Source organism: Saccoglossus kowalevskii, chromosome 1 (assembly GCF_978046115.1).
Source record: "Saccoglossus kowalevskii chromosome 1, keSacKowa6.1, whole genome shotgun sequence".
NCBI classification, from domain to species: domain Eukaryota; kingdom Metazoa; phylum Hemichordata; class Enteropneusta; family Harrimaniidae; genus Saccoglossus; species Saccoglossus kowalevskii.
Genome location: NC_140641.1, coordinates 26,571,690 through 26,582,133, shown reverse-complemented (window position 1 = coordinate 26,582,133; position 10,444 = coordinate 26,571,690).

Here is a 10,444-nt window from a genome sequence, read left to right as displayed (position 1 = left end):
CTTTTCGACAGTCACCCTTTATGAAATCGTTGATGACCGACATGTCGTCACATCAGTTTAACGTGGAAATACACTCTTGGTCAATCCCAAGTAAAACAGCTTTTGATTGAGGGATCAAATAAGCAGTAAGTTTTGGAGTGAAAACAAGAAGTACATGTATATCGCAAAAATCCGTTTATCTGTGTGTACGAACTATTCAGAACGTGGTCAATCGAATCATGAATGATGGGCGGGGTAATGATTGGTAAAAACATAATCGAGTATAATTTATAAGCGGAGTCTGAATTTGTCAATGGTATACGTATAGTATATTATATGTACAGTGATTCAGTAGTTTGATGGTAAAAAAATAGTAAATTTAATATTAAAATATGTATAATTTCGAAATTTGGATAATATGGAGATGTCTAGTAATGCTGTTCTGATTTTTTTGGGTGAGACACAAATTCAATGGACTGATCATTATTAATTAATTAATGCATGAATACCTACTCAATGATTTTCAAATCGGAAAACCAATTCATTCATAAAAATGTGTTCTATCGACAGTTTCCAATCGTAAAGTAATTAACAGATATACTAAAATTTTGTCCTTCATCTTGTGGGTAGAAATGTCGTGTTCATGTCCACATGTTCTTGCAAGGAGCGTAGTTTAAGTATTATGTCAGGATTGTTCTTGTTGGAATTTGAGTCCACGAATTCATCAATCGGTTGTTTTGCTGAGGCGTACAGTCTCTGAGTCGATGTCTCGATGATGATCGGCTAGATGTCCCGTTTCAAAGTATTCAATTTGGCGAGCTAGTAACTTCCATTGTTTCTCTGTAGCGAAGCCTGTTACCTCAATGGTTAATTTTTTTCGTCGTTGATCGTTGATCGTGGAAATTCGAATCTGGTGGTGAGGTTAGTTGAGTGATTTCTTTTGCCAGGCTGTGAAGGATGTCATCATAATTTGTGAAGAATCATAGTGCTTCATTTAATTTGGTTTCGAGCCATTGGAAGAGAAATTCGTTTTTTTGAAGCATCCGCTATGGCTTTCAGTGTTTCGAGACTGGTTCTGTCGTTTAAATGGGTCAACACTAAAAAAGCGAAATATTGAATATGGTTGTATTTAATACATTCTGTTGCGCATTCAAGCGGGGTCAGCCCCTTGTCATTTGACCATTCAAATGTAACGTTCGTTCTTGCCTCTTCTAGAATTTCGAAATCGTGGATATTCGAAATCATGTTTAAAAAAACGACGAATGATAGTTTGCTGAGTACTGCCATTTCATTAGTGAAGAGAGAATGAACTGAATAGTCTTGATTTTCAGTCGGTTTTCCAGTCGTTGTAAAATAAACCTTCAAAAATGATACAAAAACGATCAGAGTAACTGAATGGTGTCAGGTCAGGAATCTTTAGCGCGTATGTGAAGACACTATATAACTACGCAAGACGTCACTGTGATGAGAAAAGTGATGAGAAGGAAGCGCTAATCCAAATTAACGCTACTGTAATGAGTAAATCAATTGTAGCACTTGGATGGTAGCTGTGGAATGCCATTACACTCTGTGGGGGTGTGCCTTTTCAGAAAAGTGAATTGGTGATGGACAAGAACCATACTGATTCACGGTGACCGAATCAAGTTGACCCCGCGTTTCCAGTCCTGTTATCATTATCCCATACACGCAGGTATAGGGGTAATGCTTTCAACTTGAAACCCTATCCCTCAGGCTGTTTGCGAGTGTTCATGTTTTAGATAACATAAATATACAAATACACCAACATCTGTTGTTTATCATCTACGTGGGAGGTCTATTTCACATTAGGAACACTTATGACGAGCGATTTATAAGTAATCCTATGCGCTCACACTTAATCTTGTGATTGAGTTCAAACTGGCATTCACGGACAGTGCTTCGGAATAATACACATCGCTCGTATCAAACACCGTTGATATTCGCGGGTGGAACGCATTGGGCCACTTTCTGTCTGAAATACCCTTACCACGAAGACTATTTTGACTCGTACGGTAGTCATGTCACAGAAATTAAGAGATTTCTCGTACGTGGATCTACAATCATCAAATACTTTGATTTCAAGCAATGTGTAGCCAATACGTCATGTATGACTCGTTGTGTAGATATCCATGAGATGACCTTTCACAGAAGGTCAAACTTGGTCTACCGCCTTTGAATCTTCGGCAAGAAGGCGAGGACATATCTTCTTCGCCAAGGGAAAAACGAAAATCGCTACGTTACACCGTAAACTCATTCCGTGTGATGATTATGTATGTCAAAAGTTATTCTGTGAAATGATCAGGTAATTATATATTTTAACTCATCGTAGCGTAGTCCACCATTTTTGAAAAAAACAAACTGTACGTCGATCAACCGATTTTGCATACTTTGCATTTTAGCGGGGTTTATTACCGCAGTTTTACGGGGTGACTATTGGTTTTTAATATTATTCTCTCTCTCTCTCTTTTTTTCTTCTACGACAGATGAGCGATTCTGATTGGAGCGATGGAATAAAAAAATGTACAGACTGCTTGACTCATTGAAAGGATGTAAGAAATGTAAAAATGAACATGTATATATAGAATGAATTATTATTTATTGTTCACTGTTTACTATTATTGACGTTTCCCTTTTCTGTGTTTTAATCGAATCGTTTATGTACTCGTATTTTTTCGTGTCGTTAAAAATAATTTACTCAAACAAAACAAAGCAAATATGAGGTAAGAAAATATAAACGATGAACAACATATGTATATATAGAATGAATTATTTTTATTGTTCACTGTTTACTGTATAATTATTGACTTTTCACTCTTCCGTGTATTTAATCGAATCGTTTATGTACTCGTATTTCTCGTGACGTGAAAAATGAATTTAACCACGCCGCACATTAACATGTATGTACGTATTTTTCGAGGTGTTAAGAAATATTTAATCATGCTAAACATTTATATGCTATGCAACTATTTTCCTTACTCACATCGTATGTTTTTTTCATGGCGTTAAAAAAAATACTCAACCACGCCATGAATGTATACTCCATGTCAATATTTCATTCTTGTTTACTTCTTTTGTGCAATAAACTCCGTTAGTTTTCAAAAATGCCGTGTATTTATTAGTGTGTGTGTGAGAGAGAGCGCCCTCTATGACACATTCTGAAAAATCTTTTGTCCACGCCTGTCCAATTAAAAAAAAAAATTAAAAATAATTAAAAATAATTAAAAAAAAAATAATTAAAAAAATGATGGTAATTTATGCAAATGTATTCACGATGACCTCGACACGACCTTGTATTCACATCAATTTTATGTATGCAAATGTATTCACAATATCCCATTGTGACGTCATCCTCATGAAAAATCTTTCGTCCACGCCTGTCCAATTAAAAAAAAATTAAAATAATTAAAAATAATTAAACAAAATAATTAAAAAAATTGATAGTAATTTATGCAAATGTATTCACGATGACCTCGACACGACCTCGTATTCACATCAATTTTATGTATGCAAATGTATTCACAATATCCCATTGTGACGTCATCCTCATTCAAATGATCCCCTTTACGGCATTGGTCGTCATTTATGCTAATTTATATTTATGCAAATGTATTCACGATGACCTCGACACGACCTCGTATTCACATCTATTTTATGTATGCAAATGTATGCACAATTTCCCATTGTGACGTCATCCTCATTCAAATGATCCCCTTTACGGCCATGGTCCTCATTTATGCAAATTTATGCACGAATTCCCATTGTGACGTCATTATTTATGCTAAGCTATGCACGGCCTCCCATTGTGACGTCATCCCTCCCCGTATGACGTCATCGCATCCGAGTATGAACAGCGCCCTCATGGCCGTACCTATTTACACCATTTATGCTAATTTATGCACGCAATTCTATTGTGACGTCATCATTTATGCTAATCTATGCTTCCACCTCGGATACACTATGGGTACGACCATGAGGGCGCTGTTCATTATGACGTCATCGCATCGCAATGTGAACAGCGCCCTCATGGTCGTCCCTATAGTGTCGCCTAAACTACTAACCGAGTGCGAACTGAATCCAAAAACCAAGAAAACTAGCATAGAAACATATATTTGCAATAGCCTCATGTATCATATTAATTAGGTTATATACTCACGGTCGGCTTTGAGCTTACAGTCCGCTTCATCAGATGAGTCCAGACAATCTTTGATGACATCGCATACTCTGTATGTATGCAGACATTCGCCCGAACCACATTGCCACATATCAGGTGGACAGTAAGATGCGTTATCTGAGGCAATGAAAACTTCAAAAAGAAAATCTAAGTGAATGAGGTAAGCTAGCTTTTGTTGATCGTACCAGTATAAATAAACATGGGTTTCTAAAACAAAAATTTTAATTCTGTGTTCACATACCTCCATGTACAAGTCGTTGATAATAATTGAAATTGTCCTCAACCACCAAGCTAGAGTTCTTGTCACTGGCGTCGACGCTATAAATAGTACACTCATGTACATCTTGCCTGTAGTCAAACGATTTACAAACAAATGTTTTCTGAAAGTAACATTTATCTAGACACGTTTCAAGCGACACGCCAATGTATACTTTGCCTTTGCCATTGTCCGACATGAGGCGCCTGAATTGTTGTTTGTCGAAAAGTCCGAATAATGCACGTTGTTTGATTTTTTCCACTGGATCTATCACTAGCTCTGGGGAGAGAAAAGAGAAAAAAAAATATATAGTAGAGTTAATGGTCAAATTGTTGTTACATTGTCAGTATTTTATGTACACATGACGCTATGAAAGTGTCCGGCCAATATCCTTTGGTTTGGTATTTGATTTGGATATTATTCACACTCCAGGGGCCCTGTTTTTTACAAGTTTTTGGCGTGTCAATGTTAATCAAGTTGTCAAAAATACTAATATCACGCCAATGGTGCAACATAGGAGAGCTGAGCCATATTCCCTAACTGTTTACTATATTTTTAGTGCATCTCGTAAGAGATCTAACATGAACTTAATTTATGCTACCCGTAATAAAAATATTATGCAAAACCCGGTAGAGTTTGAGAAGCTTCCAGGTGAAAAACACGTTTCGATGTGTTTACACAAATATAATAAAGTCATTGTAAGTTCTTATTCAGTTGTTAGTGACTGTTAATTAATTATTTACAGACATGATATAAAGTGGAGCCAGTTGTGTGATTCCTTCTTCTTTATTCTGCATTTCTAGCCATTTTCAATCAGTTCAGATACATGTGAAAATGAGTCACATGATGTATGCGTAAAGTTTGTACATGATCAGTTCAGTCGTGCTAGAAATATGACACCAAAAACAATATCGTTAAAAACAAAACAAAAAGCCACATGCCATCCATTTTTAATAAAAATCAGGGGAAACGACGTGCCTCAATGACCAAGTACATAACAACTTTGAATAAAATAGTTGATGCACGTTCGAGAATGGCAGAAATACTTGTTTTTAATAAGTGTTTAGTACTATAATGACCGCCATTGGATTAAGAAACAAATGCATGTGCTTATTTATGAAATGATGTGAGATGTATTTGTAAATTTTGAATGTGGTCGTGAATGTTAGAGATATGACCGATTTGAAAAATGAAGTGAAGCAAGGACCTATTATATTCCATGGACATGTCAAGTTTTAATAAAATATGTTCATGCATGACTGAAATCCAGTCCAGAATGGCAGAAATGCCTGACGTTGGTGATTTCATAGTACTAAAATGACTGCAATTCGCCCATCTTGAATTCGATCATGAGACAAATGTATGAGCATATGTATGATATCATGTTTGGTATGTGTGACGTTTGAATGACATTGACCCATGCATGTCTTAGATACAGGTGCGAACGGAGGTGAAATTACTACACTACGTCTGAATTGGGATGAAATATACTGTGTTTGACTAACTTTTTGACAATCGTTATCCGTGGTTTTAATTGGTTCTATGTTCATAAACTGAACGGGCTTTGTTATCGGCCGCAATGTATCTTTGAATTACTGACATTAGTTAACATTGCAGACGGGGTGCCTAGACTTGCCATTTTCTGGGCGGCTTAAACTAAATCAACGTGGAGCCGGCTTACCTTGTTCACACGTGTTTCAATGACAGCTTCACTATAAAGCTGGTCTTCAAACCGTTTTTTTGGCACACGTGTGAACACGGTAATATTCCCCTTCTTGATATTTTAATACAACAACATGAGATGACTAAAAACTTAATTAAATAATTGAACTACGTAAAATTAATTATGTTATTTGAAATATATACTTATATAATTTCATGCACTTATACATATTCATGTGTACATATTGAATAAATAACACACGGCATGGTTCGTTCTACGACTTCAGTTACCGTGTTTTTAATAACACTCAAATCGTTCATACATTGTTGGCTAAAAAAGATTATTGTAACATTGGAAATTTTGGTATTGCTATATAAGTTAGTCAGACTATTATATTATCCGTTAAAGTGATTATAATTTGTATTAAATCAATTATAATGTGCTATTTCATTATCAGTTTATTATTACACTTTCAGTTGTAACATTACACGTTCACTTACCATCTGCAAAAATCTCTACCTCACATACATGTAAAAATCCACTATCAACTCCCTCTATCTGTACACTGACGAATCTGCCCAAAATAGGAGTGGAACATTCCCTGTGTATTTCCCTCCAACTTGTAATCTGAGGGATTATTTGTTGACCACATCTGAAGTTCTGTTTTGGATCGTCAGAGTAACCAACACGAACAGCGGCTCCAGCCAATCGTTCCGCTGCAAAATATAGAAATGCATTGTTTCATGATTTTTTGTGTTTTTACATGGTTTTATACTTTGTGATTTACTATAATGTACATTACCATGGTAAAAGTAAATGGTTGTTTGAGGCCCACTTGTCAATTACGAATAGGGATTATATTCATTCGCACAGTACTCTGTTTTTTTTAAAAGTATTCCTATGTATTGTCTTTTATGTGAAATTAGATGAAATACGCAACCTAAGCGTGACTGTCTTGGAATACATTACACTATATTCATAACATATCAGATAATTACCACGATAGTCTAGTCTATTGTAAACAGTCACTTTGTACACGAAATAAATACCACCAAGATCAACTCTCCACCATGGTTCACTTTCTTCAGCACTGTGGATACACGTTCCTGAATCAAATACAGGGTTCGTGTTGCCATCAACAGCTTTATCAGCTGTATTACCAAACCAAACACTGCTCATATACGCAGACTTATTAAATGCCACATTAGAAAGCGTATCAACCGCAACTGAGGAAAGGGTAGAAACATTATACAAACATTATAATCCACCTATTGCTCGTTACATGTTAACATTCCTGAATATTGAAAACATTCGACAAACAGAATCAGCCACAGAATATTGGCTAAAATAAGTAGATAAGTAAACAAGTAAATAAATTAATTTTATGTCCAATGCTTACCTTTGCCAAATACTTTCACTTCACATACATGTAGGTAATCTGTTCTGTTGAAAATCTGAATACTGACGTATCTTCCTATCACGTTCCCATCTCCGCAGTTAATGGCAATGTCAACTTTCTCAATGTTTTCACGTGTCACAATACCACATAATGTGTTACTTTCGTTCATTGACTTACTAATTCCAACTCTCACCTCGGCACCAATTAAACGATTACCTAAAAATAATCTATCCATTCACGTCGATGCCTTACCAATCCATCGTGTAATGTATGAAAGTTATTATATGTACAACTGTAACTGCGGTTTGTACAAATAATTGACCACAAACGACCATATTATATAGGAGCCCACAATTATTGACTTCAGATGAGTGACATTCTCGTAATAAAACCGGGAATTGTATTTTAATTATGTGTGTAACAATATTGTAACAAAAGTCGACAACAATGAAGCAGTATTGTGCTTTAATTACTAAACACAACTTATGAATATTTTAAACGTGGTAATTACTCACTGCAGCAATCTTGTCTGTTGGTTATCACAATATCGTGTATTTCACTTTGCTGTCCAACATCAACTGTCCACCACGGCTCATATTCTAACTGGGTATGCATACAACTATGATAAGAGTAATCACTGCTTGTATCACCGTCTACAGCTTTAATGGCGCTTCCATCTCTATACTGACTACTTTGTTCGGCATGTTTACCATTAGCCACATTTGACAGGGAGTTTACTGAAATTATGTAATTATGTAACAAGTGAGTCTTGTAAATGTAGGTGCTGCTTTAATATTCATATGTTCATTTCATGATGTTCTTTGCCCAACTGCATTGACAAATAATTCGTTATAGAGATCATGAGTAAGTTGTAAATACTTACCAACAGCCATAACTTCCACTTCACATAATATTAAATTTTGGATCGATTCCATGACTTGGATACTTAAATACCGTCCATACAGCGGGTCGTCGCATTCTACGGTGAATGTCAAACTAGAAGTCAGGGTTGCCGGCAGTCTCGCCGCACATAATTCATTGTCTAGAGAATGGTCGTTACCACCAATTCTTATTTCAGCGTTGGTGAGGCTTGCATCTTAAATATATAATAATGACGTTTTGTTTACACTCATACATCAGGTTCACAGAAAATGTTTCATGAAAACTTCACTGTTGCGTGTCTGGTGCAAGTAACTAAATGATGTGTGCACTCCTTTCGAAACATTTAACATATTATTTAAACTAATGTTACTTTCTGTTACAATTACGGGACTATTTTGCGATATATTATGATATATTATAATTTTACTTTTGTTTTCAATTCAAATCTGAATGTAATCTCAAGAAAGTTTACTTACGCACATAATTGCCATCGTGCGTAATAGTTACTTCATATACCAAGACATTTGCACCAAAATCAATTGTCCATAATGGTTCATACACATAGTTTGTAATAGAGCATGTGCTGGTATTTCCATCACGTGCTAGGTTTGATTCTGCATAAGTAGTGTGCTGCCAGGTAGATTGAGCCTTCAGAGCAATATTCACCATTGGAGTCTCTATTGAATAACAATTTTGAATATTAACAATTGCTGTATTGTAATGACAGTTTGGCTAATGCTGTATTGTAATGACAGTTTGGTTAATGCTGTATTGTAATGACAGTTTGGCTAATGCTGTATTGTAATGGCAGTTTGGCTAATGCTGTATTGTAATGACAGTTTGGTTAATGCTGTATTGTAATGACAGTTTGGCTAATGCTGTATTGTAATGGCAGTTTGGCTAATGCTTAATTGTAATGACAGTTTGGCTAATGCTGTATTGTAATGACAGTTTGGCTAATGCTGTATTGTAATGGCAGTTTGGCTAATGCTGTATTGTAATGGCACTTTGGCTAATGCTGTATTGTAATGGCAGTTTGGCTAATGCTGTATTGTAATGACAGTTTGGCTAATGCTGTATTGTAATGGCAGTTTGGCTAATGCTGTATTGTAATGACAGTTTGGTTAATGCTGTATTGTAATGACAGTTTGGCTAATGCTGTATTGTAATGACAGTTTGGCTAATGCTGTATTGTAATGACAGTTTGGCTAATGATGCATTGTAATGACAGTTTGGCTAATGCTGTATTGTAATGGCAGTTTGGCTAATGCTGTATTGTAATGGCAGTTTGGCTAATGATGCATTGTAATGATAATTTGGCTAATGCTGTATTGTAATGACAGTTTGGTTAATGTAGTATTGTAATGACAGTTTGGTTAATGCTGTATTGTAATGGCAGTTTGGCTAATGCTGTATTGTAATGGCAGTATGGCTAATGCTGTATTGTAATGACAGTTTGGTTAATGCTGTATTGTAATGGCAGTTTGCTAATGCTGTATTGTAATGGCAGTTTGGCTAATGCTGTATTGTAATGACAGTTTGGCTAATGGTGTATTGTAATGACAGTTTGGCTAATGCTGTATTATAATGACTGTTTGGTTAATGATGTATTGTAATGACAGTTTGGCTAATGCTGTATTGTAATGACAGTTTGGTTAATGCTGTATTGTAATGGCAGTTTGGCTAATGCTGTATTGTAATGGCAGTTTGGCTAATGCTGTATTGTAATGGCAGTTTGGCTAATGCTGTATTGTAATGGCAGTTTGGTTAATGTTGTATTGTAATGGCAGTTTGGCTAATGCTGTATTGTAATGGCAGTTTGGCTAATGCTGTATTGTAAAGACAGTTTGGTTAATGCTGTATTGTAATGGCTGTTTGGCTAATGCTGTATTGTAATGACAGTTTGGTTAATGCTGTATTGTAATGACAGTTTGGCTAATGCTGTATTGCATTGACAGTTTGGTTAATGATGCATTGTAATGACAGTTTGGCTAATGCTGCATAGTAATGGCAGTTTGGCTAATGATGCATTGTAATGATACTTTGGCTAATGCTGTATTGTAATGACACTTTGGC